Here is a 19476-nt window from a genome sequence, read left to right as displayed (position 1 = left end):
CCCATTACCCGACGGTATCTGTCAATATCCAGACTGTCTGCTACACTTGGAACTAAACCTCCACATCAAACATGAAGCCAAATTTGAAATTGGAATTTAACCCTGGACGCTGATATCAAGTTGAGTTACAGACGTAATGCGTCAATCAACACTAGACATCCTTACACATGGCAGAGTGTTACGTCTCGGTTCATTGACAACCTCTGATTCACGCAGTTTGACGTCAGAGTCTAATCAAATATCAGATAAAGGAACGGATCTGTGAGAGAGGAGAAATCTTCCTAAGGCATTAGAGCCCCTGGGCAAATACAACATGAGATATCATTGACGCTTCAGAATAGCATCTTCAAATTGGAGTTACGAGAAGTGACGTCTTTTCCAATATGAAGTATGTTTTCGTCAAGATGGTTTGGAAAGGTCGTCGTGTTGATGGATATGAGAGTCAAAGAGACAGAACTCTTGTCTGGTATATAGTATATGCATGTTCCCTTATGGATGTCAAGGTGTGGTGGTGCTAGATTGGCGTTGAATATGATTGTAGTACAGTCAACTACGTTTATGACGAACACGGTTATAACGAAATGATGGATATAACGAACATCTTTTTTGGTCCCGGTCGTTTGTTTATATGCTGTATTTATTATGCTTATAACAAACTACGGTTATAACGAACTGAAATTAGTGGTCCCTTTGAGTTCGTTATAACCGTAGTTTACTGTAACACGGAAAAGGGTCCGATACACACAGTAAACTGCGAAAACCGAAGCGAACTTATCACGATTATATGTCTACATTTCATGAACTTTGAGAGATATGAATGGTGTGATCTTTATTTCTCCATGTACACTACCGGGCAAAAGAAAGTATACACCCATGTTTGATGGTGGCTAAAACGCAAACAAACAAGAAATGGTTATTCGACGTGATTCGATGGTATTTGATATAGGTATTATAGGCAATACAAGACCTTCTTTGATAGGCATTTAGAATTTAGAGTACTAAGTAAGGATAAGAATTTATGGATGAATAACTTCTTTATAACAATTAAGAGCGACGTTTCGGTGTAGGTTCTAACACCGTTATCAAGCAAGTGATTGCTTGATAACGGTGTTAGAACCTACACCGAAACGTCGCTCTTAATTGTTATAAAGAAGTTCATCCATAAACTCCTATCCTTACTTCATATAAGACCTTCTGTTTTCAATGTTTCGACGACTGTTTTCTGCCCAGTAACGTTTTAATAACGTTTGCATTTTTTATGAAAATGGTTTAGAAACTTTCTTTTGCTTGACAGATTACTTTCTTTAGAAGTTTCGTTAGTTTGTTTGTTTGTTGTTCAAAGCAGCACAGCAATATTCCAGCTATATGACGGCGGTCTATGAATAAATCGAATCTGGACCAGACAATCGAGTGACTGACGCCATACACATCGATCTACGCAAAGCGAGCCTGACCACCCGATCCCGTTAGTCGCCTTCTTCGATAAACATGGGTTGCTGAAGACCAATTCTGACCCGGATCGTCACGCTCCATACATACACGGATATATATTTTACTGACTATTGAATTGAGCACTGAAGTAGGTAGGGTTTATCGATCGTTTATTTGTCACAGCATTTTTTCAACTCACCAAATATTCTGCTCTGATTTTAAGAGAGATGTATGCTTACCTTCCTTCATATTCTGTGAATTTTGCTGTGTGAGAATTGTCTTGAGAGCATCACTGTACCTACATCGCAATTCTGGATTTTATTAATCTCCGATGAAGAAAACATGAACTATAGTTCTCGTCAATACAGGCAACCTACTTTAGAATAAACATCACGTGTGTTGCAACGCAGTGTTCAACAGTGTTCAGGGCTGCCTCAGCGCCGACAATAACTTTAATTGTTTTCCGTGTCATATGACATTGCCCCAGCCGTGTTAAAGTATCGTCACTCGTGCATCATTCTGAAAGTTTGACACATGCATGTTGTAATACAGCGAGACTAATGTGGAGACGGCACGGATTGTCAGTGGAAGGTTAATAGGCTAAAGCGTAGGTTTAGAAATGTAGTGCTCCACGTTATAAATGGCATGAATGTGTATGTACAGAGCGGCTTATATATAGGGTGTAAGTTGGATTTACGCCTCCTTGTTTGTTTGTTTGTTGTTTAACGCCGCACTCAGCAATATTCCAGCTATATGATGGCGGTATGTAAAATAATCGAGTCTGGACCAGACAATCCAGTGATTGACATCATGAGCATCGATCCACGCAATTGGGATACGATGACATGTATCAACCATGTCAGAGAGACTGACAACACGATCCCGTTAGTCGCCTTTGAACAGTATTTCAGTTATATCACGGCGTATCACGCTTTGTAGGATTTTCGTTGATTATTTATTGTTTAAAACCGTACTCAGCAATATTCCAGCTATATGAAGCCATTCTGTAAATAAGTAAATCCGAATCAGACAATTCAGTAAAAGGCATCATGAGCATCTACGCAATTGGGATACAATGACATGCATCAACCAAGACAGCGAACAAGACCATCCGATCCCTTTTCTCGCCTCTTACGACAAGTATTGGTTGCTGAAGACCAATTCTAACTCGGATCTTCACAGGTCTTTTGTAGGAGGAAAACCCGAAGTGATTGATGTCTTAGACGGGTATTGGTAGTCCTGCACCCTGACTGTGGAATTTATATTTTTAAAGGTATTTTTTAGTAAAAGCCCAGGCAAGTCTAGATCAAACTATCCAAGTCTAGTTTACTTGAAAACAGCAGAAGAGGAAAAGTTCTTTTGAAAAAATATTTGTATTATTTTAAAGACATGTTTTCATTGACTAAGTGTTAGTCTAGGGTATTGGTGCTGACGAACAAAGAATCACTATCGGGGCGAACCGGGATTCGAACCCACGACCATAGGTTTTGGACCACCATTGCCCCCATGTGTGAAATCTCTGGTTGCCATCTGGAGAGGCCCACGTTAAGGTCACACATATGTCAAGGTCGTGTCATCACCTTGGTGATGAGATGACGTACATTGACGTATTGCTATGACACATATAAGGCCGTCTGTGGTTTTTGACGCCGTCTGTCAGCAATGTCGCCACACCATCATAAACTACACCGCGGTATAGTGGGGGAATAGAATCAGGTAACCTTACGCAAAGACTGTACTGAAAGATAAGTCCTAGACTAAAATCTAGTCTCTGAAATGAACATATCGTACATTAAAAACAGTTGCTCAGTTATCTTAATAAAAATATCATAAAAAGGAGCCCAGTGACTCTCTTCATTTTCAGATACTGCAGTGATCTAGACTTGCCAAACACTATAGACTTGCATGGGCTGTATTTGATATATATTTGTATCAGGGTCTGTAAGACAGACTAGATAAGTCCATGGATGTGTAGTTATTCTATCCTAAACTGCAAGTCTACATATGTGGACAGTGAGGACTCCATTCTCTTAAAGGACAACTTGTTCTTATTATTTACATAGTCTAGAAATTATGATTTAAACTAATAATTATTGCCTTTGAGACTTGTGCAAGTCTAATTATTAGGATAGATGTTATTATTTAAGGGCAAACGTACTGACGATTACACTCCGGCGCAGTGATGACCTGTACGACTGCCACACGCTAATATTTTTATCACATTGCCGGATTTTTCACTTGGTTGCAAACAGACACACACATATTGAAATCATAGCAACCCGGCTTAGTGAGAGTCTGTCAGTGAGATTTAAAGATTGTTTTGTATAAATAAAACGATACTCTACAGGACCACAACTTGTGATTATATCAATATAGATTAAATCTATCCGTAGTGCTCTCACAGCCGCACGTGGAACCTCACTGCCAACGCAAACAAAGGTGAAAACACGCAAATGGAAATATAATTTCATGATATACGTATATCTAAATGGTTGGACCTTTCAAAAATTAATTAGATGATAAACATATGTAATTTGCTCAATGGACTGACTGAGATGTGATCGTACCAAATCGACCGCAAGAAACCCTGGGTGGAAGAGTGGCAGATCCCGACAATGAAGAATAAACAGCGAACATAACGAAGGCCGTAAGCAGTGAATGTCATAGATAATGAAGAACATACGTGGTGAAGAGTATATATAGTGAAGAGTATACGTAGTGAAGAGTATACATAGTGAAGAGTATACATAGTGAAGAGTATACATAGTGAAGAGTATACGTAGTGAAAAGAATACATAGTGAAAAGAATACATAGTGAAGAGTATACATAGTGAAGAGAATACGTAGTGAAGAGTATATGTAGTGAAAAGAATACATAGTGAAGAGTATACATAGTGAAGAGTATACGTAGTGAAGAGTATACATAGTGAAGAGTATATGTAGTGAAGAGTATACATAGTGAAAAGAATACATAGTGAAGAGTATACGTAGTGAAAAGAATACATAGTGAAGAGTATACATAGTGAAGAGAATACGTAGTGAAGAGTATATGTAGTGAAGAGCCTAGTACACTGTACGTAGTGAAGAGAATACGTAGTGAAGAGTATATGTAGTGAAAAGAATACATAGTGAAGAGTATACATAATGAAGAGTATACGTAGTGAAGAGTATATGTAGTGAAGAGTATACATAGTGAAGAGTATACATAGTGAAGAGAATACGTAGTGAAGAGTATGCTTAGTTAAGAGGTGAGGTGAAATTGGGTCGCGTCCAAGATTATTGCACTTATATAGCGACGTGCTTGCACGTGTATGTGTGTGTGTGGCTGCTTGTACTAGTCCGGACTGATGCCGATTTATAGTGCTAGCTCACTGAGATACCATGCCGCAGTTTAACATGAATACCCCACTCAGACACAGTATACTGACTCCGAGCCGACCAGTCCTTCGTTTAGCTCCTTAATGCCGAGCGCCAGACAGGGTAACAACAAGTTCCATCTATCAACGTCTTTTGGGCGGACGCTCTACCATTGAACCACGGAGGCGGTCTATAGTTTAAGACGACCGCGTCTTTTGTATGACGCGGCTGGGGATCGAACCCTGGACCTTCCGCTCTCCGGGCGGACGCTCTACCACAAGACCACAGAGGCGGTCCACTTAGTTAAGAGAATACGTAGTGAAGAGTATACGTGGTAAAGAGAATACGTAGTGAAGAGAATACATAGTGAAGAATATACGTAGTGAAGAGAATATGTAGTGAAGAGTATACATAGTGAAGAGAATACGTAGTTAAGAGTATACTAAGTTAAGAGAATACATAGTGAACAGTATACGTAGTGAAGAGTTTACATAGTGAAGAGAATACGTAGTGAAGAGTATACATAGTGAAGAGAATACGTAGTGAAGAGTATACGTAGTGAAGAGTATACGTAGTGAAGAGAACACATAGTGAAGAGTATGCGTAGTGGAGAGAATACATAGTGAAGAGTATTCGTAGTGAAAAGTATACGTAGTGAAGAGTATACATAGTGAAGAGATTACGTAGTGAAGAGTATACACAGTGAAAAGAATACATAGTGAAGAGTATACGTAGTGAAGAGCATGCATAGTGAAGAGTATACATAGTGAAGAGCCTAGTACACTGTACGTAGTGAAGAGAGTACGTAGTGAAGAATATACCTAGTGAGGAATATCCGTAGTAGGGAGCCTAGTACGTAGTGAAGAGAATACGCAGTGAAGAATATGCGTAGTTAAGAGTATACATAGTGAAGATCCTAGTACACTGTACGTAGTGAAGAGAATACGTAGTTAAGACTTCTGAATCCCTACCCCCGGGTTTTTTGGCGTTGTATAAACACATTCATCTGGAGGGTATATTTGCACGCACGTGGGATTGACTCCAGTTGATCTTGGCGGAATGTGATCTTTTGTCGGTCAAGAGAACGCGCACCAGGAAGACACTCAAGTGTGCCGGTATGATTCTTATTGACTGAACCATAGCAGAGGACACCGGTCTTGAACATGAGACGTCAGGTCTATTGCCTTTGTACGGTACATTGTACAATCATCTAGAGGTTCACAATGTATAAAACAGTATTTTACTTGTGTATGTATGATTGTAGTTTTTTAACAAAAAAAACCCATTTCAAAATAGCTGTAATAGTGAGAGACTAAGCTGAATTTAACGCCCCTTTGCATTTCGGTGTGTAAGGGTCACTCCCACGAGTACCGGCGTGGGGCTGCGAAACCTTTAATCATAATCTGGACGAATCTTAGATTCGCACATACGATTATAAGTTCTGACACGCCTAAGGGACGCAACTCTGCATAGCGATATCGTACGAGTAGCACGAAGATATGGCAAGCCGTTTTCACATTTATTACGGAATTACAGATATCTTCAATTGTTTTAAAGATGTCTTGAAATGAATTGAAGATATCTTGAAATGAATTGAAGATATCTTGAAATGAATTGAAGATATCTTGAATAGAATTGAATATATCTTAAATGCAGATAATTGTAGATACCTGCAATAAAATTTAAGATATCTTCAATTGTTTTAAAGATATCTTGAAATGAATTGAAGATATCTTGAAAAGAATTGCTGATATCTTAAATTCGATTATTGATATCAAAATATGATTTAAAGATATCAAAATGTCATGTTTTGTTATGATGTCGTTAATTCAATTCCTGATATCTTGAAACTAAATACAGATATCAATAATTAATTATTAATATCTTCAGTTGTTGCTATTATTAATGATGTTACATAAATAATGTTACTTAAATTAGATAACTGATATCAATAATTGATATAAAGATATCATTAAAAGTATTAATGATATCATTAAAAGTATTAATGATATCTTTAATGGGATGTTTGATATCAGTAACGGTCAGAATTAATGATATCTTGAATGGAATTGAAGATATCTGTAATGCTTTTGTGGATATGTATAACTTATTTCAAGATATCTTGAATTGAATTTTTACATCACGGTAAAGTAAGATATTCATAACTAAATACATATAACTTGAAATACCAAATCAGAGTCTAAAATCAATCAATTCACCTTCTTGTCTAGTCTGGTTGAGTCCGTCTAGGTTGTATCTGACATCTGTACCGTCAATGAAATCAGATGGTCGACTTCCTACCGATTAATACAAAAGATCGCTACGGCGGAAGAAATGCTATCAGTTTTCAGTCAGCGGTCTCCTGGGCGTGCCATGCTGGGGTGGTGACGTAGGAGATGGGTGGGTTGGAGAGAAGTCTGCTCTCTGAATTGGGGACGTCTTTGTCGTCTTATTTCCGACGTAAGATAGACCAAATCCGGAAGTATCTCTCTCCCCGGATTTGACTAATGCAGGTACCTTAGAATAGTTCACTAATGGTGGTATGTGGCATGGGTCAATCATCTTTTGGTGAATATATATACATGTGCAGAATTTTCTGTGTCAATCCTGATGTTTTACAGAATTACACAGAAGTGATTCTGTGAATTTCATCATACAGCCATGTCATAATTTATACAACAGATATAAGAATTAAGGTGAGATGAAATAGGGTTTAACGTCGCGTCCAAGATTATTGCACTTATATAGCGACGTGCATGTGTGTTTGTGTGGCTGCTTGTACTAGTCCGGACTGATGCCGATTTATAGTGCAAGCTCACTGAGATGTCATGCCGCAGTTTAACATGACTACCCCACTCAGACACAGTATACTGACTCCGAGCCGACCAGTCCTTGTTTGAGCCCCTTAATGGCGAGCGCCAGACAGGGTAACAACAAGTACCATTTTTTAACGTCTTTTGGTATGACACGGCCGTGGATCGAACCTTCCGCTCTCCGGGCGGACGCTCTACCACTAGACCACGGTGGCGGTCTATAAGAATTAAGAAAGCTATTGCAAACAAAATGATAGATTTACTCAATACATTTGATTTGGTGTTCAAATACATTCACCTTCTCTCATATGAAGCTTCAAAGACGAACAGTTATTAATATAATTAAGATGCATTGATAAAGACAACCAGGGGTCCTTGTGTGGGTAGATCTTAAAGCCACATATCTAATTTCCGGTCATAAGAAGATTAATTATACCTCTTCATTTCCGTCTCTTTCACGTGTGTTCTCGTTATGTACACATTTATTACAAGGGGGAGCAAATACAGCAGGTTCAATAAGGGATATAAGTGAGTGAATGAAAACCTCGCTTTGAACAGTATTCCAGTTATATTACAGCGTGTCGGTTTGATGTAAGAGTGAGTGAGTTGGGTTAAACGCTGCTTTTAACAGTTTTCCAGTCATATCGCGGGATGTCAGCTTATTTTTGGAGGAAAGCCCGAAGTGATGCAGGTCTCAGACGTTTACCACTTCGGTGAAACCCACGAGCATGGGTATGGTGCTTAAAAACCTAGAAACATAATCAGAGCGAACCGGGATTCGAACCCACAATCATAGGTTTCTGGCGTGCACATGGACGCAACTGTTCACAGCGAATCGCGGTGCCTCAGAAGACTCGGCCACCCGTGCCCCCAGACAAAAGCCCATAGTGATGCAGGTCTCAGACGTTTACCATTTTGGTGAAACCCACGAGCCATGGTATGATGCTGACAAACCCAGAAAGCCAATAGAGGCTAACCGGGACTCGAAACCATCATAGGTTTCTGGCGCGTCAAATGGACGCAACTCTACTCAGTGATATAAGTAGTTGATATGAATTGGTAGCCTGAATTGGTATGCTGAACACATCCAAATGTATCAGTGAGTGAGTGAGTGTGTTGGGTTTAACGCCGCTTTTAACAGTTTTCCAGTTATATCACGGCGTGTCAGCTTAATGTGGGAGGAAAGCCCGAAGTGATGCAGGTCTCAGACGTTTACCACTTCAGTGAAACCCACGAGCACGGGTATGGTGCTGACAAACCTAGAAACATAATCGGGGCGAACCGGAATTCGAACCCACAATCATAGGTTTCTGGCGTGCCCAAGGGACGCAACTGTGCACAGCGAATCGCGGCGCCTCAGACGACTTGGCCACCCGTGTCCCCCAAATGTGTTTGTTTGAAGTTGGTTTGAATACCTCAAACTGCAACGACCTGAACGTCATTGAGGTGTTCCATCCACCCTGTAGAGTTGTAGTTACAGATAGCGTAGCTCACCATTATGTTATTGATCTGTTCCTTGTCGCCGCTCTCAGCAATACTCCATCTGCTAGTGTATTGCGGCAGCCTGTAAATAACCAAGTCTTGAGCAGACAAACAAACCATTAATATTATGGTAACGATCCACGCGGTAGGGTTACGTTGACACGACATCAACCAAGGTCAAGAACCTGACCACCCGTTAAGTCGCCTCCTCTGACAAGCATTGATGACTAAAGACCTGTTCTAACCTAGAATCCCCACGGGGAGTTTATATACTGACATATTGAGTTCATGAAGGTTTAGTTTGGTTTGTTGTTTAACGCCACATTCAGCAATATTCTGGACCAGGCAATTCAGTGATTGACATCATGAGCATCGATCCGCGCAAATGGGATCGATGACATGCATCAACCAAGTCAGCGAGCCTAACCACCCGATCCCGTTAGTCGCCTCTTCCGACAAGCATAGTCACCTTTTACGACAAGCATGGGTTGCTGAAGACCTATTCTACCCCGGATCTTCACTATATCACGGGGTTCGATGCCCGACTGCGTCATACCAAAAGACGTTAAAAGATGGTACTTGTTGTTACCCTGTCTGGCGCTCGGCATTAAGGGGCTAAAACAAGGACTGGTCGGCTCGGAGTCAGTATACTGTGTCTGAGTGGGGTATTCATGTTAAACTGCGGCATGGTATCTCAGTGAGCTAGCACTATAAATCGGCATCAGTCCGGACTAGTACAAGCAGCCACACACATACATACACGTGCATGGAGGTCGCCATATAAGTGCAATAATTTTGGACGCGACGTTAAACCCCATTTCACCTCACCTCACTATATCACATTAAGTTCTCATTTTGATGGACTGGACTATGTAGAAAGTCTGCGACGCCCGGTTGTAGACAATGTTGTGACAAGACCATGTGGAACGTCTTTGACGCTCGAATGTAGACAGTGTAGTGTTGGCGGAGCTCGTGTCTATGACATGAAGCCATTGGTAAACACGACGTGCATCTACTCCAGTAATCAGATCCATGTGTTGGTAGCGGAGTCCTGTGTTATACACATCATTATTTTCTTTGCCTTCATGTAATTAGGAATTGATCCTCAATAACATGTACATAAACACACACAGAGAGATCGGTGACACCGTTTTTGAAGTAAACATAAGTATCGCATAACAACAGATCATTGCAATCATTAATGTGATGGTGGCGGTTTATTTATCTATTGTTTGTTTGTTTGTTGTTTAACGCCGTACTCAGCAATATTGCAGTTATATGACGACGGTCTGTAAAAAATCGAGTCTGGACCAGACAATCCAGTGATTGATATCATGAGCATCGATCCACGCAATTGCGATACGATGACATGCGTCAACCAAGTCACCGAGCCTGACCACCCAATCCCTTTAATCGCCTCTTATGACAAGCATGGGTTGCTAAAGGCCTATTATAACCTGAAATCTTCATGGAACTGTTATCTATCATAACATGTAACTAAGAACGTTGAGGCCTTCAAATATGTTTATCAAACTTGTGCAATAGTTGAAATATTTCAAACATAGAAAATATGAAACGTCAATGCATGACAAAAACCGGTCTCAATTATCGGTCCGAAACAGATTCGGCAAAGGGCAAAATAGCTGTGTAAAAAATATGTGGATGGACGACTGAATCAGTGATGACACCAGGTCTCCTTCTCAATTGTTCATTACATGAACTTATTAATAACTTCTTCTAATCCTTCTGATCAGAGCTGTTCCAACAATCACCCCTTTACAAACCTTTAGGTAAATCGTCAATTACTATACAAATTTTTGCCCAGCAACTCACTACAAATAACGCTGAACAGAAAATGGCAAAACTAAAATAGAGATCTTATCATTTTAGGAGCAGGAGACTGTCGTTGTTTCTTTATTTCTGAAATAAAACAGTTCATGTTTAGATGTATCATCACAGATGAGGTATGGCGAAAGATGATTTTAAGCCACTATAATTTTAAATTTTGAAAATGGGAAAACTAAAATACAGATCTTATTATTTTAGGAGCAGGAGACTGTCTTTGTTCATTTATTTCTGAAATCAAACAGACATGTTCAGATGTGTTTCATTCCAGTGGTTGATGGATCCTACGTATTTGTGTACAGATAAACACAATTCTCAGTGGTTGTGACGCTTCTGTTGACCGAAATGAGTGGCCAGTATCCCTTGGAAAAGAGGCTGTCAAATCAGCGCTATCACCCTGAGAAGAGTTATTGTGATTTGAAACCTATGGCCATCCAAACAGAATTATTATCAAATGTCATGGTAGAATCTGTAATAAAACAACACATATTTTCTCCTTAAAGTAGGGCAAGATATATGTCTCCTTGTTTAATATCGTGACGGATTACCAGGAAGTAGGTGATTTCAGAAGCCATGGCGCTGGCACTAAGCAATTATATGACATAGATAGTGGTTAGTTGAGAAGAGCTTTGATGCTTTTTCATCACTAGTTAACCTTTAACGCCCAATAGAATCTGTTTGGCAGATCTTCGAGACTCATTATTTTCTGGTTTTGACGTTTCATATGTAGATGAATAGGGCTTGCCCCGTACACCTGTAAGGTGTACAGTTATAACTCTCCTTTCCCCATACACCTTTAAGGCACGTACAGTTATAACTCTCCTTTCCCCATACACCTGTAAGGTACTACAGTTATAACTCTCCTTTCCCCATAAACCTGTAAAGTACGTACAGTTATAACTCTCTTTTCCCCATACACCTGTAAGGTACGTACAGTTATAACTCTCCTTTCCCCATACACCTGTAAGGTACATACAGTTATAACTCTCATTCACCCATACACCTGTAAGGTAGGTACAGTTATAACTCTCCTTTCCCCATACACCTTTAAGGTACGTACAGTTATAACTCTCCTTTCCCCGTACACCTGTAAGGTACGTACAGTTATAACTCTCCTTTCCCCGTACACCTGTAAGGTACGTACAGTTATAACTCTCCTTTCCCCATACACCTGTAAGGTACGTACAGTTATAACTCTCCTTTCCCCATACACCTGTAAGGTAAGTACAGTTATAACTCTCCTTTCCCCGTACACCTGTAAGGTACGTACAGTTATAACTCTCCTTTCCACGTACACCTGTAAGGTACGTACAGTTATAACTCTCCTTTCCCCATACACCTGTAAGGTACTACAGTTATAACTCTCCTTTCCCCATACACCTGTAAGGTACTACAGTTATAACTCTCCTTTCCACGTACACCTGTAAGGTACGTACAGTTATAACTCTCCTTTCCCCATACACCTGTAAGGTACGTACAGTTATAACTCTCCTTTCCCCATACACCTGTAAGGTACTACAGTTATAACTCTCCTTTCCCCATACACCTGTAAGGTACGTACAGTTATAACTCTCCTTTCCCCGTACACCTGTAAGGTACGTACAGTTATAACTCTCCTTTCCCCATACACCTGTAAGGTACGTACAGTTATAACTCTCATTTCTCGGTAAGGCAAACTACCCAACAGACACCTCTTGGACATCTCGAAATTAAAAGAAGCAAAACAAGAGAACTGCCCAAAGCCTGACGAAGTAATCAATTTTGTCCAAATTTAATATCCACGCCTGTGCCCTTGGTAGAAGATATTCTCGTCAGGAAAACAGAAGTGGCTGAAGAAAGCTGAGAATATAAACATTTAATTAGAAAAGTCGATACAACTGGTCTCCGGATCGGAGAAAGAACAAAATATTTCAAAGACTCAAAGAAAAGAATAAACATGGAACTACCGTATGCGTTCGGAATTTCTTGAAAGAAAATCAATTTATTTAATTTCAACAAGACGTTCAACAATTCGTCCACAAAACCACATACTGTCAGCCTGGGGTGCTGTCTGATAAATTGGACAACGGCCAAAGACAGGGGCTTGATTCCAATAATTGAATCCGGAATGTTCGCTTCGGACGTTTTATGCATCAGGTTAAAATATGTTTTAAGAGGACTAAATTAAAACAAGATAAAGTAGCATATTATGCCGCGCAGTAAGCCATGCGTATGTCTTTCCAATGATGTTTAATTTCCGGAGCTATGAAGTGGTCCGAATGACGAAAGCTTGGCTGCGTGGCGAGGTGTGAAGCCAACCTATAGTGGGGAAAATATGTCTGAAGGCTCGAGACGAGACGACAGGTTGTTTTCAAGTATATCGTGACGAGTGTATCTACTCCATACAAACACTAGTGCATATCTAAATGACGTGTTTGCTTTATCGGTTACTGTTCGTAAAGGTTAAACTTAACTGTCTCGTTGTGTCATATTTCTGCATTTTTGCACTTGATCCTTTGGACCTTGCTCCAAATCTTAGTCAGAAAAATGTCAATATGACTGCCGAAATGCCATTTTTTTCTACAAAGACTGCTGCTTCAGTTGTGCATCAACATGTACGCAAATTATGCAAACGAAGTTTACATCTAAACATTATAGGTTCAACACAGTAAAATACATCATAGGTTATTTACATAGTTGATTGAGATTCCGAGATGAAGGAGGTCTGTTTAAGTGGACTTATGAGGCCACAGTGGATGCTGATTAGGGATGGGTCCACATGTACATGTATGTACTATTTGTTGCAATCGTTCCAAGTTTATCTGGGTGTTTCAACCCTCGTATATTTCTCACTCACTCACTCACTCACTCACTCACCCATCCACTCACTCACTCACTCACTCGCTCACTCACTTTTTAGGGAAACACATATACATGAAAACACGTTATGCACAGTCCCTTTTGTATTTCCATATATCCGAATTTTGAAATATTAACACATCCAACTTTGATAGATGTGTTGGAATTTATGTCTCTCCAGGCGGTCACAAGGACTCAAGCCGAAAACCCGGGTTCGATTTCCCACATGCGTCCAATGTGTGAAGCTCATTCCTGGTGACACCCGACCCCCACCCCACCCCCACCCCCCATCCCCACCACTAGACCACGGAGGCGGTCTGTTAGATAATCGATTTCAGTTTCTGTATGTCCATTTGAGATTATCACTTTGAAAACAAATTTGTCTCGTCAGAACATTAATACAAGACACGAAATATTTAGTGAGCCTTGCTAACGTTTTTCCTGAAGTATGCTATGTGTACAGAACCTAGTCGGGAGCATACGTTCAACAACGTCTTGTTGACCGATCCCAGTTTTTAGTTGAAATATAAAAAAAAAATGTTTAAACTAAGTATATGAATGTCCATTATCATCCTTATATTTGCGAGATCACTCAGAGACATGCGACCAAACGTGATGAAATGGGATCGATCTAACATGTCTTGGCATCATTGCGGCTGCCTTGGCCGTGTACAGTGTTCATGTGTGTTGCAGGATTTCCGATGTGAGAGATCCTTGGATTGGAGATATCGATGTGTGCGGACGATGTGTATGTCAGTGGGATGAGGTGTGTGTGTGTCTGTGTGTTTGTGTGTGTCAGAGAGATGAGGTGTGTGTGTGTGTTTGTGTGTGTCAGTGGGGATGAGGTGTGTGTGTTTGTGTTTGTGTGTTTCAGTGAGATGAGGTCTGTGTCTGTGTGTTTCTGTGTTTCAGTGAGATGAGGTGTGTGTCTGTGTGTTTCTGTGTGTCAGTGAGATGAGGTGTGTGTGTGTGTCAGTGAGATGAGGTGTGTGAGTGTCAGTGAGATGAGGTGTGTGTGTGTGTGTGTGTCAGTTGGATGAGGTGTGTGTGTGTGTCAGTGGGATGAGGTGTGTGTGTGTGTGTTTGTGTGTGTCAGTGGGATGAGGTGTGTGTGTGTGTGTCTGTGTGTTTGTGTGTGTCAATGGGATGAGGTGTGTCTGTGTGTCTGTGTGTTTGTGTGTGTCAGTGAGATGAGGTGTGTGTGTGTGTGTTTGTGTGTGTGAGTGGGATGAAGTGTGTGTGTGTCTGTGTGTTTGTGTGTGTCAATGGGATGAGGTGTGTCTGTGTGTTTGTGTGTGTCAGTGAGATGAGGAGTTTGTGGCAATGGATGAGGTCTTTGTGGCAATGGATGTGGAGTTTGTGGCAGTGGATGAGGTCTTTGTGGCAATGGGTGAGGTCTTTGTGGCAATGGGTGAGTAGCGATGTGGTGTCGGGAGTAGGGCATGTGGGAGATGTGATATAAGAGGGAACCGAGATGTGTCTTGCAGTGGGATGAGTGACATGTTACATTATCAACGGATAATTTCGTTACACGTTTTCAAGATAACAAACGAACGCTGTATTCGCCAGTTTCATGTGACATAAAAACACAGTTCTACGTCAGAGCGAAAATCAAATATTGAAATAGAAAAATAACGCTCTTTCAAAACATTCCTGCCAGCAAACCACATCATTCTACCTTGAGGAGCAAAACCCGTTCTGCAAATATAATGATGGATTTGAGACGGGCGCATTCTTTGTCATGCTGTTTATGGAATGGTGCATGGTATTGGTTTTTAGGAGGGAATTAACGTAACTGGAAAGATAGTAGCATAATATGATTGCAGCTTTTAGGGATGCTGCGGAGTTAACAGAGGTGTCTATAGAATGTTGGAGGCACTTTGATTCACAACAGTTTGGGGTAATTAGTTTTCAACCCAATTATCGCAGTGTACATGCCGGCTTTAATGTGTCCGAATGATGCGGAGCGATTTCTTGGAGTGGATCAGTTTTCAGAAAGAGCGCTATTACAGATTACAGGGAGAGCTCATGAAGATGAGAAACGCATATAAATTAAGAAAGGGATCTGGAAATATTCCAGCTGTGAAATATCTTTTAACATGAAATATAGTTCCAGATTGTCATTGCAAAGCCAGGGGTGGTCGGGTAGCCTAGTGGTTAAAGCGTTCGCTCGTGATGCCGAAGACCCGGGTTCGATTCCCGACATGGGTACAATATGTGAAGCCCATTTCTTGTGTTCCCCGCCGTGATGTTGCTGGAATATTGCTAAAAGCGGCGTAAATACATACTCACTCACTCACTCATTGCAAAGCCTCTTACAGTCCAGTGATAGAAGTCAGGCGTAATGTGTAAGAAACATGTTCTAGCCTCTAACGTCAGTGGCCATGTGTTACACGTTGGTTCTGTTGTTACCCTACATCCCCAAAATATCCGTTATGTTTGCAAACCATTGCTTTACAATCCCTTGTTGAGTTCATAATGGATGTCAATACTTTGTAACTGTTCATGATTGCCACGTTGTTCTTGATCTTTGGTCTTTGAGGATTCTTGAGCGCTAAATCGTTTCTTGCATGGCTGCCTCGGTCTTTCATTGTGGGATCCATTAAAGCAGTTGAGACTTTATCGAAGATTTCTTCGGAATGTCATCAAAGTGACGACACTGTATGGCGGTTTCGGGGATTTCACTGAAAAAGATACAACTACATTCCTAATTCATATTGAATAATCTTGTCGTTCATCAAAGAAGTTTTATGCATGATTTTTTCTTTTCCTGTAAATGGGACAGTTTATGACAACGATTCGTTTAACTTTATCGCAGTTTTGCGAAAAGTCCATTTGTTAAACTGGACCTCCTCGTGCACACTCCATTTTGGTCTTATCATATTGGTTGGTTGGTTTGTTGTTTAACGCCGCACTCAGCTATATGACGGCGGTCTGTATAAAATCGAGTCTGGAACAGGTAATCCAGTGATTGATATCATGAGCATGGATCTACACAATTGGGATCGATGACATGCATCAACCAAGTCAGCGAGCCTGACCACCCGACCCCGTTGGTCGCCTCTGACTCTGGGTTTAACGCCGCTTTTAACAGCATTCCAGTTATATCGCGTCGTGTCAGCTAAATGTTGGAGGAAAGCCCGAAGTCATGCAGGTCTCAGACGTTTAGCACTTCGGTGAAACCCATCAGCACGAGTATGGTGCTGACAAACCTAGTAACATAATCGGAGCGAATCGGGATTCGAACCCACAGTCATAGGTTTCTGGTATTCCCAAAGGACGCAACTCTGCACAGCGAATCGCGGCGCCTTTGACGACTGGGCCACCCGTGCCCCCATCTTATCATGTAAATAGATTAAGTAAATGAATTTGTGCTTAAGATTTCCAGGGCATTACGTGAGTGAGGAATACATTAAAAGGGGCATCAACCAGTTTTGCAATAGGAGCTACCTCCTAAACTTAGTCTTTGTTTATGTAAGTGGTTGAGTGACTTTTGTTTTATGCCGCAATATTCAAGATATTAAACCTGGGCAGGTGCTCTGTCATTCACGTTTTGGGTACAACAGACAACCAGCCAGATCTGACAATGAAACACCATCCGATTCTAAGAAATAGTTAGTTGGTACCTGTGTACTATCAACATTGCGTACTTTGGGTTGTATGGGGGAAAAGAAAAATGACTTTCTTGTATGCCACGCAAGAAGTTCGCAGATTATTATTAGCTACAACGGTATACCTGGCCCGCCTATTAACGTCATTGCTTAACAGCTTGAATGTCAAGGACAAGGAGCATATCACGTGACATTTCGTCTGAGGCTTGTGCCCGGGCAGCTGTCTATTTCTGACAGGACTTTGTTTTCCTTGTATGATATTCCTCTTATACAGTTGAGCATCAACGTTTCTTGCGTGAGTGTTCCACACCTCCACACATGTACGCGAAATACTGGCACGCTCGTTCTTCCGCCATATCTTAGGCCTCGTGTTGCGAAACATGTAAGTGCAAATCCTCTTTGGCTATTACAGGACGACTCGGGCTAAGTGCATGGGGCATTAATCAGGAGTGATTCCATCTCCACCTTCTACTAGTCTCTTGTCTGTGTAGGGGGCGGTCGGGTAGCCTAGTGGTTAAAGCGTTCGCAAGTGACGCCGAAGACCCGGGCTCGATTCCCGACATGGGTACAATGTGTGAAGCCCATTTCTGGTGTCCCCCGCCGTGATATTGCTGGAATATTGCTAAAAGCGGCGTAAAACCATACTCACTCACTCTCGCACTTTTCTGTTTAGGTAACGTTTGTCGTCACTCGAAATGTTTTTTTACATTAAATATGTTCCAGAAAACTACTGGATACATTATCACGGATCATAAAGGACTGAACAAGTTTAGAAACGTTGACGTACAATTCCTTTATATTCATACACATATTCCTTGTTAATAATATCGTTCACCCCTTCGAGAACAGCGTTAAGACAGAACTCTTCTGTACCCGAAAGGGGCGAATACAATGGATCTTACGTTCAGGCTCGGGGAATTGGTTGATTTCTGGTCTTCGTTAACAATTACACATTTCGGTAGAGGTCCGATCCGGTCCAAAGTTGCCTCCCTTCACCATGCCAGGATCCTTTTGGTTGTCTGAATCCCGATTATGATCCTTGGTCTGTCAGTAGCCTACCCGTTTTCTGCTTTCTTTAAGGGGACTATGTGACCAATATTTTGTGTTTGTTTTGTTTGTTTGTAGTTTAACGCCGCACTCAGCAGTATTTCAGCTCTATGGCGGGAGTCTGTAAATTATCGAGTCTGGACCAGACAATCCGGTGATTGACATCATGATCATCGTTCCACGTAATTGGGACAATATTTTGTGAGCAAATGATCGTAATAACCAGCGGAAGACGTGACTGTAAACACCGTACACAGTCTACCAGGAATTTCAGTCCGTGTGCGAAATACGCATCAGTCGGAAAGCGCACGTTAAATCTCCAAAGTAAGTAAGTAAGTAAGTAGGAATTTCAGCTGTTCTATAACGACAGTCGTACAATGAGCGCAGATATGGCTGAGTGAAAGAAGACGTTTTGTCACCAATATTCGTGACCCGTGGCGGTCCAGGGAGAAAATGGGTCTTCAGCAGTCCCGTCACGCCGAACACCCGGGTTCGATTCCCGACATGGGTACACTGGATTGTCTGGTCCAGACTCGATTATTTACAGACCGCCGTCATATAGCTGCAATATTGCTGAGCGCGGCGTTAAACAACAAACCAACCAACCAGCCAACCTATAACGTCCCATAACTTACAGGAACTCGGTATAAGCGACTCAGTGATGCCTACGACTGGGCCATTAGACGTCTGAGTTAGTTTTCAAGCCATAGTCATCATCAACGACCTTTTCTCCCACAGTATATCCACACACCGTGATCTTAGAGCCATAAGGGCCAATGTCATGTGGAGTCTGTTTTGAGAAAAATATTATGCATGTTAATGAACTTTTTTTTACCGATAAATTCCAAGACATTAAAGCATTCTGACAGCAGAGATATAAATGTTGTTATAAAAAAACATTCAAAAAAGGAAATAATCTTACGTTTTTAATTTGTGTAAGTGTGGAAAGGACCAATGTCTGTATTTTGGCCCTTTCTAACCCTCAGGCATTTGCAGGGATTTAACATGTGAGATTGATAAACTACCCATGAAAGTACAAACACATACTATTG

This window comes from Haliotis cracherodii, unplaced genomic scaffold, assembly GCF_022045235.1.
Source record: "Haliotis cracherodii isolate W230 unplaced genomic scaffold, xgHalCrac1.p SCAF_9, whole genome shotgun sequence".
Classification (NCBI taxonomy): Eukaryota; Metazoa; Mollusca; class Gastropoda; order Lepetellida; family Haliotidae; genus Haliotis; species Haliotis cracherodii.
This window is presented reverse-complemented; position numbering follows the sequence as displayed.